Raw genomic sequence first — 12,529 nt, 5'->3', positions numbered from 1 at the left:
TAGAAGTCAGGCTGATGGGCCTATAGTTAGCCAGATCCACTTTCCTCCCTTTCTTAAAGATAGGCACCACATTGGCCTTCTTCCAGTCTTCGGGCACTACACCAGAGCACCAGGAGTTTTCAAAGATCTGTGCCAGGGCCTGGGCTATGATGCTCACCAGCTCCTTGAGTACCCTGGGGTGTAGATTGTCAGGGCTGGCTGACTTGAAGGTATCCAGCCTCTCAAGGTGTTCCTTCATGAGGTCAACATTAATGGAGGGCAGGGGATCTCCCTTACCTGGACCTCCCTGTCCTATGGTAAGCATGGGCGTCCCATGGGACTGATGAAAGATCAACGCAAAATACCCATTTAATAGGTTGTTTTTTTCCTGGGCATCAGTTTTCAGTTGTCCCATCTGGTTTAGCAGGGGTCCAATGTTGCCCTTGCTTTTCCTCCGGCTCCCCACATATCTGAAAAAGGACTTTTTACTGTCCTTGATGCTCAAAGCTAGTTGGAGTTCAGTTGCAGCCTTGGCTTTCCTGGTTTGCTCCCTGCAGGACCAAATTTTGATTTTTATTAATTTCAAATTCCAGGATTGTGTGAAATTAGAGGTGTGGGGGTATGCGCATGCATGCACACATTCACACACATGCACACAAAAATGTGCCCAATTTCTCCTTCAGCTCACCCTGCAGCGGGCATGGGGGAAGTTACTGTGCTTCTCAACTGTTTGCACACCACCTAGCCCCATGCACAACACTGCCAAGCTCAGTGCCTGTGTCACTGAGCCATTGCTGCCTTTCCAGTGTAGGGGAGGATGTCTGGTGGCCTGAAGTAACTGTGTCCTTAATAAGGTGGCCTCAGTATGTTCTCCACATCAAAGCTAGGATGCTCTGGTCCTTGCAGTCTGGGACTGGCCTGGTACCTCTTTGGGATTCTGCACCTATGCCAGCAATCACCACCAGCCAGGGGTAATGAGTTGGCTGTGTAAGGTGGGCAGAGTCTGGTCTCAGGAAGCTTGGTCCCTGTAGCAGGGCACTAAGGTGCCTACTTTTGGAGCAGTGAGGAAGGAGCCCAGCTGCGGGTTACCATGACAACTGAAGGGAGCCAGTAACCCACACCTGCTAGCGGTCAGCTGACTAGAAGGGGCAGGGCCTGGCTCCCATTTAAACCTCAGGGCTGAGGCCAGGTGGGTAGTTCCCTGCCAGCAGCCATGGGGGAAGGAGCTCTCCCAAAGCAAGCAGAGGGGAGAGGCTAGACTCCAGGTAGAGCTCCAAGACGGGGAAGGGTGGAGCACCCCTGATGTGGCTGAAATAATGTTATAGCCGGGTGGCTAGGATTTATGTTATAGCCCAGGGGCTTGCGTTTTGTTTGCTGTTTTCACCGGTGGCTTGAGTGAAGCTATAAGGGGATGGAGGAGGCCTCATAGGGGGTTCACGGCAGCATGGGAATCTGGGTGCCAGAGAGGGTGCAGTATTGGGGGTGCGCCAACCCCGAGCATCAGAGAAGGCATAGCATTGGGGGTGAGCCAACCCCGAGCATCAGAAAAGGTGCAGCATTGGGGGTAACCCGACCCGAGCACCAGGGAGGACACAGCACTGGGGTGCACCGACCCAAAGCCCCAGAGAGAGCAGGGCAGTGAGAAGCCCCAGAGAGAGGGGGAAGTGAGAAGCCCCAGGGAGGGAGCAGTGATTGACAAGCACCAGCGAGGCGCAGTGCGAGACAGGGCTGTGGAGAGCCTGAGTGCCAGTAAGGCACAGTGCGAGACAAGTACAAGGCAAAGCTGTGGAGAGCCTAAGAGCCAGTGAGGCTCAGAGTGAGGCAGCGCCAGTGAGGCGCAAAGTGAGACAGGGCTGCAGAGAACCCACGTAGCAGTGAGACAGTGTGAGATCGAAGAACGTCAGTTCCATCAGCAAGGCTTGGGGCATGGTAAAGGGGTGGCTGGCACCACGCATAGCCCATAAGACTGGGGTGCACAGAAACACCCATGACTGAAACAGGGCCAGCGTACAGGAGGAAAACTGTGTCCAGGGAGACAAAGAGGCAGCCTCCCTATTATATATATTTGACATCAAAGATGTGGCGGGTGAGAATTGAGGGTGCTTTGTAGACTAACTGGGCACAGTAAGGGGTGTCAGGGGAGATCAGGGTGACCTCTAGGACACCGTCCTGTTACAGTTCCCCTTCCCTCCCCTAATTCTGCTCTCCAGAGGGAACCCCACTGGATACCTTCCTGGCTCCTTGGACTATGGATCAGTGAGTCCCATGCTCCATATCTCCTGTTCCAGGGTTCCCCTGCATTCCAGTATCTCCCAATCAATGCACAGTGTGGAACATTCACCCACAGCTACCATTCAGGCCCCCCGTCTATGGGACTCTCAGTCATGTCATCTCAGGGAGGAGTTTCTGGACCGGGGATCTCCATGGCAGAGGGTGGGGGCTGGCAGCCTGCCACACTATTCTGGCCCAGGAAAGCAATGGTCTCCCAGTGGGAGGTGATGCTGATGCCACTCAGGGGTGCAGGGGTGTTGTAGCTGGATCCCAAGTGGTCTATGACCTTGTGCATTAACTCCCTATCCTGGTGCTTTAACTCAGCTCCATAGTGGCATAGGTGGCCTCCCTCAGACAGGAGGTGGCCATCTGTAGACCTTTAATTGCAGTACATTCCTGGGCCTGAGCAACTCATTAAAGTGCTGAGGCACCATGGGTACAAGTAGTCACTAAGCTGTCCATTCTAATGCCCCACATTGAAGGTCCCCTTTGGTCTTTATGTCACCAGCACTGGCGGAGTACATGTCTCTGACACTCTGCAGGTGTCTGGGCAATCACTCTGGCATCCTGGCATCCAGCATCTTGGGCTCCATGACTAGGTCACTTGCACACAAATTCAGAGCCTGCAGACAAGACAGACACCAAGGGACCTCTGGTGAGTCCCTTGTCTGGACCCGTTTCCTCTCCTGAAGCTGGAAATCATGCAGCTCCTTCCAACCCAGTGCTGACCACAGCACAGAATGCCTGTGTTCTGCCCCACAGCTGAGAAAACCCGGGCACCTCGGTTCCATCTCCCTGCTGCAAGGGCTGGGAAACCCAAGTGTCAGGGCTCAGAGGGATGAGCCTCCTCCAGTTCTCCAGGAGGAGAGGAGGGAGGGAGGGAGTTGTGAAAGGGGTGTTTGCTAGGGAGAATTCCCATTTCCCACTGCATGTTACCTGCAGTGGTGCTCATTCATGGCTGTTCTGGCAAACAACGCCCAGACGATCAGCAGCAAAAAAGCACAGTTTTACCTGTTGCTTACACCTCAACTCCGAGGCTTGAAAAAAGCTTTCAGTGTATATTGGGGTCTGTTTTGGTTATGGTTTGTGTCAGGTGGATTTAGGTAAGCATGCTGGCCTCTCTCAGGAAAGCATCATGACCTTGAGGGATGGGGCAGTCAGTTTTCAATTACGAAGATTTATGGCTCCATTCAATGTAATACAAATTGATAATTCTCCAACAGCTGCAATGGGGGACCAAGCCTGGTGCTGTACTTTTATTCCATGCTGGTGGTGAGGGTTGGAGGGGGTTATTTGAAAGGCAGGAGGCCAGTGAGGAGCATCAATAAATCAGTATCATCAGTCTTCAGCTGGACAAACATCAAGCTAAGAGCACACTGAATATCAGAGCAGGCAACCACATCCTTCCTCATGCACATCCCCCAACCTACCAAGGAGTCATATTAAACCATCGCCTCACCTATAAATATCACATTCAGAAGGTCATCAGTAAAAATGTCTGCACTGGTAGCTGCCTTTAGCCAGTATGACACAACATGGTGTACCAACTTCAAAGGTCTCAGAATTATTGCACTTGCAATGGTATATGCCCCATCAGATTACTGTGTTCCTGTATAGTCCACAAGTTGTCACACTAAAGTGTTTGATACTGTACTTAACAGTGTGCAGAGATTTGTACCAGGTTGCACAGCTTGCACAGCCACAGATACATTCCCTGCACCCTTGGGCATTAGACCAAATGCCATAAGAAGACAAACCCTAACTGCTCCCCTGCTGCCAAGTTTCTGGTCCTGTGGATTGCACAGCAGGCTAGGTATTGTGGCCTTGTATGTTGTGCTAAATTTAGATCTGGGGTGGGGTGAATGGAAATGAAATGTTGGTTCGAAGTAAGCTGGACTGAAATTATTCCTACAGCATTTTATACCAACACCAAATTAGTCCCTCATTGGGCATGACCTTGACAGAGAAGCATGGGTCAAATCCAGACTCAAATCTGGACATGGACATTTCAAAACAACACTGTACAAGATAAACATCTTTGGCAGGCCCATGTGTGAATGCAGTGTCCACAATCAACACAGCACTTAACTGAAAGCTGCAATCTTTACACACATCCAGATGGGGTAGATGGAACCCCTACACTGAGTGATAATACCAGACAGTGTCTCATAGCTAGCTGGAGGAACAAGGGTGAGGGGGTTGGAAACAGGGGTTTCTGGCCTAAGCTAAACTGCTGGCCTGTGAGGAGGGCTCCATGGGATGTTGGCAGAATACGACCTACCATGAGTCAGGATGGCATTTGGCAGGGGTATCTGGTGCCTTCTGAGTCTGGGAAGGGGCACAAATTTGTGGGAGGGCCCAGGGGCAGGCCAAAAGCCCCATACCCACTCCTATACTTCTGTGCCGGAGCTTAGTGCCCTCCCCACAACATGCTGCCAGTGTGTGTGGCAAAAAAACTGCCCCATCCTGAGTGGTGCTGAGTCAGAGGGGCAGTCTCAGGAGGGGGGGCATGTGCTCTCCCTACCAGTTGCCTGTGGGATGTGGTACAGATGTTTGTTATGGTGCTTCAGCCTACAATGCTGAAGTGTGTTAGGATATCCATCCAGGATTATCTAAGAGTCGGATCTGCCATTTTTACGGTGCTCTACAGGCCCTGACCATCTGTTTATTATGGCTATAGAGTGCTTTCTGCATGCTTACCATGCCATAAGTGTAACTTCTGTACCTGACCCCTCTGCTCCCTGGCCTCCAGCCACTGCTCTGCAGAAGCTCATTCAGGCACTGTGGCAGCAGCCTCTTGTTATGTCCCCTTTCTATAAATTTTGATTATTAGCAATGAAAATATTTTTGTTGATCTGTGAGTATGAGGTGAAATCAATGTTTATCAAAGTTTAGTGATAAAAGTTGAACCTCGCCAAGACTATATATGAGTGACAGATAAAGGAACAGGTTGGATAAGCATTAGTCAGAGATGATCAGAGAGTAGCTATGCCTGGAGTGCACTATCAAGAACAATACCTGGAAGTCCAGGAGCCTGTCATGCATGTTCAGATTTCCTGGAGATAATGAGAAGCATTCTGCAGTCCAGAGCAGGTGTATATTGGTAAAAACCATGCTCAGCAGCAGGAAAATGAAGCAGAGCTCCACAACCAGCTTTGTTATGAAAAAGATTAAAGCAGCTGGAAGACAGTTATGGAGAGGATACAGAAAAAAGTTTTACATTCCCAGTTAGAGGGTGTGATGCATTGAATTATGCTGCTGTTCTCAGCTTGCAGAGCAGAATGAAGGATGTCTGGTTTTCCCTATGCTTCTGGGCAGGGAAGGATTTTTTTCCTCTTGGTGTCAGGGACTTTTTGTTGTTTTATTGTTTTTGTATTTTTCAGGTGGGGGATGGGTATATGGTTGCCTTTCTGAGAAGCATTAGCTACAGCTAAGACTGGAGATTTTGAGTGGGATGTGCCAGCACTCTTGGAACTAAAACCCAGAGGTTCCAGGTTGAAAGCTCTTGGCTTTCTACTCAGGGTCAGACTGATGGCCTCATATGGGATCAAAGGAACTTTACTTCAAGCAGAGGGTTGGACTAGATGACCTCTGGAGGTCCCTTCCTGCACTACTTTTCTATGATTCTATAAAAGGAATAATCCACCCTATGTTCCACTTGATGCAGCTGAGGAAATAAAAAAAGTTGTATGGCCTCTTCTTTGGCTGCTTTCAGGTAATTGGTATCAGAAGCAGACTGGCCAAGTTTGCCGATGATGCTAAACTCTGGGGTAAAGCGTTCACACCTGAGGATAGGCTGGTGATCCGGCCAACCTAGACAGGCTCAGAAAATGGGCAGACGAAAACCTGAAATTGTTCAACACCAAAAAATGTAAGGTACTGCACCTTGGTGGGGGGAAAAACCCCACAGCATGCTTATAGGCTTGGCAGTGTTATGCTTGCTAGCACCAAGGCTGAAAGGAACTTGGGGGTCATGATTGACCACAAGATGAATAAGAGACACCAATGTGATGTTGCAGCTGGCAAAGCAAATAAAACTCTGGCTTGCATCCATAGATGCTTCTCTAGCAAATCCCGGGATGTCATCCTCCCCCTGTATGCAGCCTTGGTGAGGCCGCAGCTGGAGTACTGCATCCTACTCTGTACTCCTTTAAGAGATGTTTGGACATTTATCTTGCTGGGATCCTGTGACCCCGGCTGACTTCCTGCCCCTGGGTCAGGGGGCTGGACCCGATGATCTTGTGAGGTCCCTTCCAGCCCTGATATCTATGAAATCATCTATGAAATGGCTGTGCTAAATCTCACTGACTCAATTGTCCACTGGGGGCTGTTCTACCATCTGAAGATTACTGCAGTACAAGAGCATCCTTGGGATAACCCTGATTGTGTAAGAGTCCATCACAATTTTTAATTCCCTATAGAGGTGTGGTCAGTGACAGCGATGTCAGCAACTCTTTACAGCACATTGTGCTTTTGGTTTCGGTAAAACTGGCAAACTCATTAAACTGAATTAATTGTTTTCAAGAAAATACAGCCAAACATCCAAAATGATTTGTAAACTACCATTAAGTGGACTGCAAGGAAACACTGTTAATGTTCTGAAACAAACTTTACATGCCTTAGTGATTTGAGGTCAACCAAAATAATAGGAGCGCTGAAACCATCACAACTACCCCTCAAGGAAAATCTCCAAATAAAGTAAACTTTTCAACTAAAAAGTAGAACTTGCAAATAAAAATGTCTAATTCTCCCCAGCTGCAGGGTCTCAGAGCAATTATGTCTCTTGTTAGTATCATTCAAGGAGTGGTGTTTTTCCAGTTTAGTATTTAGCATTGACCTTTCCACAATCTTTATTTTAAAAACTACTGTCTATTGAGGAAATATGCTATATATTAGAATGAAAATGCACCCTAAATCTGAAAAAAAACCACAGCTTTGTCAAAAACAGCAAAAAATATAGGTTTTTCCCTTATGTATGTCTCTTCTGAGGAAGTCTTAAACAGAATGGTTATTAAAAGGATTTTCTTCCTTCTTTTAAAGTTCTTTAGCAGGTGCATATATAACTTCCAGACTTTTTAAAGGAGAAATAAGAGCATTATAGCTCCCTGGGAATCATTACCAATCATAGGAAGAACAGAGCTGCACTGTTGTATAGAGATTTGTGCACTGTGCTAATGGAAAGAGAATAAAGACCTTGAAGAGCAACAGATCCTCTGGAGCAGAGATTGTTGTTGGGATACAAGAAGGCATGCGGTGACTCCCTAATTCTGTTGCTCAGTCCAGGGTTAGTACAGATCCCTAATACACTGTCCACCAGCTGAGTATAACCAGAATACCGCATGATCACATTATTCTCTTCCCTGTACAGGAAATGCCTTATCAAACATGACTTCCTGCTCCTGTGCTGGGATTGTGATATAAAGAACAAAGTTACATTGAACCCATGAAAGCTAGTAGAATCACAAACTAGATTAAATTAAAATGTATTTTTACATATAAATACAACAGTCCTCCTCCCCTGAGCAAATTTTACATGCAACTTTCAAGTCAAACAGAGATTTTCCATCTTCCTTGGCTTAAGCCCTGGAAAATGTAGAGAAATTCAACTCAGTTGTGATCAATAAATCACCTGTGTTTGATTAGAACAAAAGTGCTGTGTTTCACTTTTGACTTGCCTCTATCCAATGTTAGACTCCTTTCTTTCCCAACTAAGTGTACTACTCTAATGTTTAATTTTTGTATTATAAACCCATTTATCCCTAACGTTAAATCTCTTGTCATCACTAGATCTATACCAGGGATAAATTTGTTCTTCTAAATGTAGGCAACCTATTTTGACAACATTAAAGTAAAGGTTTGAGCATCGGTCTGACTTTTTTAATTCTTCATTTGTGGTGTTTATTGACCTTCATAAAGCACAATTCCCATGTCACGGTGCTTTACAAGTATAAGACTAATGAGAAAAGTTGCAGAGCCAAGGACATACCTTTAGCTTCACTTTTAAACAGGAGTCATTAAGGTGTAGATCCTTAAGGAGGCATCATTTCCCCCCGTTTTCTGCAAAAATGATGTGAGACTCCTTAAGAACTTCAGGTATGAGATGTCAGTATTATCCTTAATAACTTATTTTTAATAATAGGTCTTTCAGAGGTAAATCTTAATTTAAAACGAGAGACATACTTGCATGGTAGCATTGGTCATAGGAGGTGCCTAGACATGTGCACGGAGACGGCTCTGATGCTTTGGAAATACAATGCGTCAGAGCAGACTCAATCAAATTTGCTGGAGCATAATTACCATGCTTCAGCAGACTCCAGCATCATGTGTATCAGCATTCCCATGCTGAAAAATGACAGCAGGGGCACTTTAACTAAAGGTAGTTTGACAAGCTTTAGTTAAAGTGCCCCACTGCCATTTTTCAGTGCGGGACGCTGATACACATCATGCTCCAGGTGCTTTAATTAGAGCTGCTCTTGGAGCCGCTCTAATTAAAGCACCACTTCCCCTTCCCCACCACTCCCAGAGCACATGTATAAACACCCAGGGATTTGTAATGTGCCCTGGCACTGTGGCGGCAAAGTTGCTGCCACTGGTGATACATAGGGGGTGCACACAGGTGTACTTGCACCCCCTGAGCATGATGGTGCACTTCCTACAAAAACTGGGCAGTTGCCGCTCACCACCCCCCACCCTCACCACCAGCACTACCAGCAGTGCCTGCGGAAGGTCAGCGATTTCTGCTGGCCACCGCCAATGCTGCTGGAGGCATCTGTGAGTGGTCACCAACCCCTGGTTGGCACTTGTCACCCCCAACCCCACTGCCAACAGCACCAGTGGCATCTATGGAAGCTCCCTGCCAGCACTGCCATGCACCCCCAGCCACCAGGGGCATGTGTCATTCATGGTTGCTGTTCTTGGCTGCTGCCTGGACCCCGTCTTGCTACCCCCTCAGGCCCCTCAGGGTCCCATACTGTTATCTCACCTGCCATGTCTTGAAGCTATCATTTGACAGGGAGGCTGCCCCTAAAAGGCAAAGGGGGTTTTAGGTGATAGGCCCTTGTCCGGGCTAAGGCATCCTAGCCTTGGCCCATTTTATTCTAGCTGGGTCCCTCTGCCCATGGCCCACAGAATCAGGACTCTAGGGCCCCAGCTTCAGCCATGCCCTTTGCAGGTTCTGGTCCCCGTAGCCCCTGGTCTTTGCCTCTGTGGGCTCTGGGCCCCCTGGTCTCTGGTCTTGCCCTCTTTAGGCTCTGGGCCCTCAGCCCACTGGTCTTGCCCCTCATGAGCTCTGGGCTTGTGCCTTGTTAGTCCTTGCTGCCAGGTATTCAGTTCACCAACACACCATAGTCCTGCTTCTGAAATGTTTGTGTTTCTGTTATACAAAGTTCACCAGGCTTCAGACCCTGGAAGTGCTCTGTGCTGGGTGCCCCTGCAGCACCACAATTGTCTCCAATCCTCCCCTTATAGTCACAGTCGGTCCTCTGGTGTGAACACAAACCAAAAATATGAGCATCCACTCCCAAAACAAAAGGTTCCCCTCCCAGGATTAATCTCACCCTGTAGTAGCACCACCACAAAGACCTGAGGCACTTACCTGTTGCTGCTTGGGGTGCAGGTTTTCTTCCAACCCTTTGTGCCATTGTAAGGCTGTTCAAGGGGTTGGTGTTGGCCAGTGGACACTTGGCTCCCCCTCCTGTTCAGTAATAGGGTACATAGCTATCCTGCATGCAGGATAACAATTTAAATAAAAATTTAAATTTATCTCAGAAGCTACACAAGTTCAATAAGAAGGGGTTAGGGACACCAGAATAAAAAGATTCTGCCGGTTTCTCTTTGCATTTCCCAGTGCAAGGCCACCATCACTCAGTGTGATGTTTAATTTTGCCATAAGCCAGTTTTATTCACAGTGCCAATGCGTTATGGTCTTATTAAGGATGAGCTACCCAGCAAGAGACATCATAACATTGTCATCCTTTCATGTCTATAAACCTATTTCTGTACTTGGACTGTGTGAATCGCCACTGTGAAAAGTAAGGATGTCCACTTAGCTTTATTTGACATGCCAACTGTACTGTATGTTCCAGATCTGTCATCACAGAGTTGAAATCTGCCTTTGACATTAATTTGTATAAATGGCAGGTCACCTGAGGAGCAAAATATTTCTTTCCGAAAAGCAGTACAATTTGGTTTTATGGAAGTAAGTCTTCTAGGGGCTTTTAGCCAGTCTTAAAGTTATTCCTGTCAAATCAATTTGCCTTTGGTATAGATAAAACCCTGTGCAGTTCCTCTAGAATGTATTTTCTTTGAAAGTAAACAAATGCAATGAATTGAAATCCAATTTAAGGCACTAAGGGCCAACCAGTGCAGCTCAAATCTTTTGACATTTGAAAGCATTAGGAAAACTTGCATAAAATATACAAAATTAGTGAAATTATTTCCCTTTTAAATGAAAACAGTGTTCTAAAGTTTCAAAAGAGGTTCAGGGAAAATTCTGTTGTTCTCTTCATAGAGGTCTATACTAAGTAATGCAAAAATCATGAAATACGTTTATATGATGTTCTGCTTAGCAATACATATAAAATCAGACAGATCAGTCAAAGAACTTCCAATGAAAAAAATCAGAATACATAGGCTGTACTGAAAATCTCACTACATATCTGATCCCAGAAGCTCAATAACTTAATAAGTTGCTCAATAATCACTTAATATGGTAATAGTTTAATAACTAATAAGGTATTCAATAACTCTTGACATGAGATTATCTTTTTCAATTCACTACCTCACAACACTTAGACCCAAGTACCCTGGAGCAGATTTTCAGCTAATGGCCTGATTGAAATCAATGTGGAATATTTTGGAAAAAAATATTTGTTTCCTTCTCCTTCACTTTGTAAATATATTTCCTTTACTCTCTTCCTTTCTTTTCTAAAGAAGCAACACCATAATTATGTTAATTCAGTCACCTTATAATCTAAAACTGTTCATGGAAAAATTTGGCTTAGAATGGGGGAAACCAGTAGCATAACTTCAAGTTGAAGGGGTGAGCAGACCTGGACACTGACTCAAAGGGGACTCCAGAACAACACTATCCAGCTAGCCCATGCCACTGCAACAGCCTGTATTTGAGGAGCTTGTAGTGAAGCATCAGCCAATGCTGCTACCACCACAGCTGCCAGTCCTGTCCAAGGACATAAGCACTCACTTAATTCCCCCCCCCCCGAGTCCCACCCCCATAGCCCTGCACCACCCAGGGTGGCAACATCTTAAATTACACTTGTAGCAGTCTTGGCTTTCAGAGCTTGGGTTGAGTCCCAGACTTGAAATCTTGCTGTTTTGATAGATGGAGCCCATCCACCAATCAGGAGGCAGCAAGAGGAGTGAAGTCACGCCCTTTTCCTGAGGGGAGGAGGAGAGGAGTTCCCCCTCTGCCCCCCAGACCTGACTGAAGACTGCAACACTCACTCAGGTCCAGAAGACTTTAGGGACAGAGCCCTGGAGAGTATAAAAGGAGCTGCATGCCCAGCACAAGGGAGGTGTGTTGGGGACAGAGAAGAGAGAAAAACAGGGCTTAGAAAAGCTGAGGAGAGCTGCTCAGCAGGGCAAAGCAGTAGCCTGGAAGAGCCCCTGAAGACTTCCATCAGCAGAGAATAGTGGATGGCTCCAGCAGCTAGGCTCTCATTTTGCAGTACGGCGCACAGCGTCCAGACCCAGGGAGCTGTGTGAGGCAGCTCGGGTCTGCAACCTCTGGCGTGCGGCCAGAGACACGGTGCACAGGTTGATGCACAGAGTAGGACCTTTGGAGTGCTTGGGCAGCTCATGTCCTCAACCCCCAGAATGAGGCTGGGAGCTCGGTGCAGGAGGTGCTGCACAGAGGGTCCAGGTGCGGACCGAGCCTGGTGCTGCACAAGGGAGCCCAGGCCTCCGACCCATAGCAAAAGGTTGAGTCCAGGAAGCCAAATGGTGCTTGGGCTACTGAGCAAGCAGACAGGGCTGAGCCACAGGCCTCAGAAGCTCTGCATAGTGGAGCCCTGTTCCAGGGGACAATGGCCCCTGGAAGTCCACTGCAGGCGAGAGAGCAGCTTGGTGTCGCACTAGGTTGAAAATGCCCAGTTGTGGCTAGGTCGGTGGGCTGGACACCAATGAGGATGCAGTTTATGATGAATATGCAATATTTATTTGGCTTTAACCTATAAAATATTGACAATTCAAGCAAATGATTTCCTATATAATACTAATCTTTGACAACATAAATTAATCAAACAATCAAAGCTGAGAAGCA

The sequence above is a fragment of the Gavialis gangeticus genome, unplaced genomic scaffold, assembly GCF_001723915.1.
Source record: "Gavialis gangeticus isolate Ggan-Ray unplaced genomic scaffold, GavGan_comp1, whole genome shotgun sequence".
NCBI lineage: Eukaryota > Metazoa > Chordata > Crocodylia > Gavialidae > Gavialis > Gavialis gangeticus.
Note: the sequence above shows the minus strand (reverse complement) of the source record.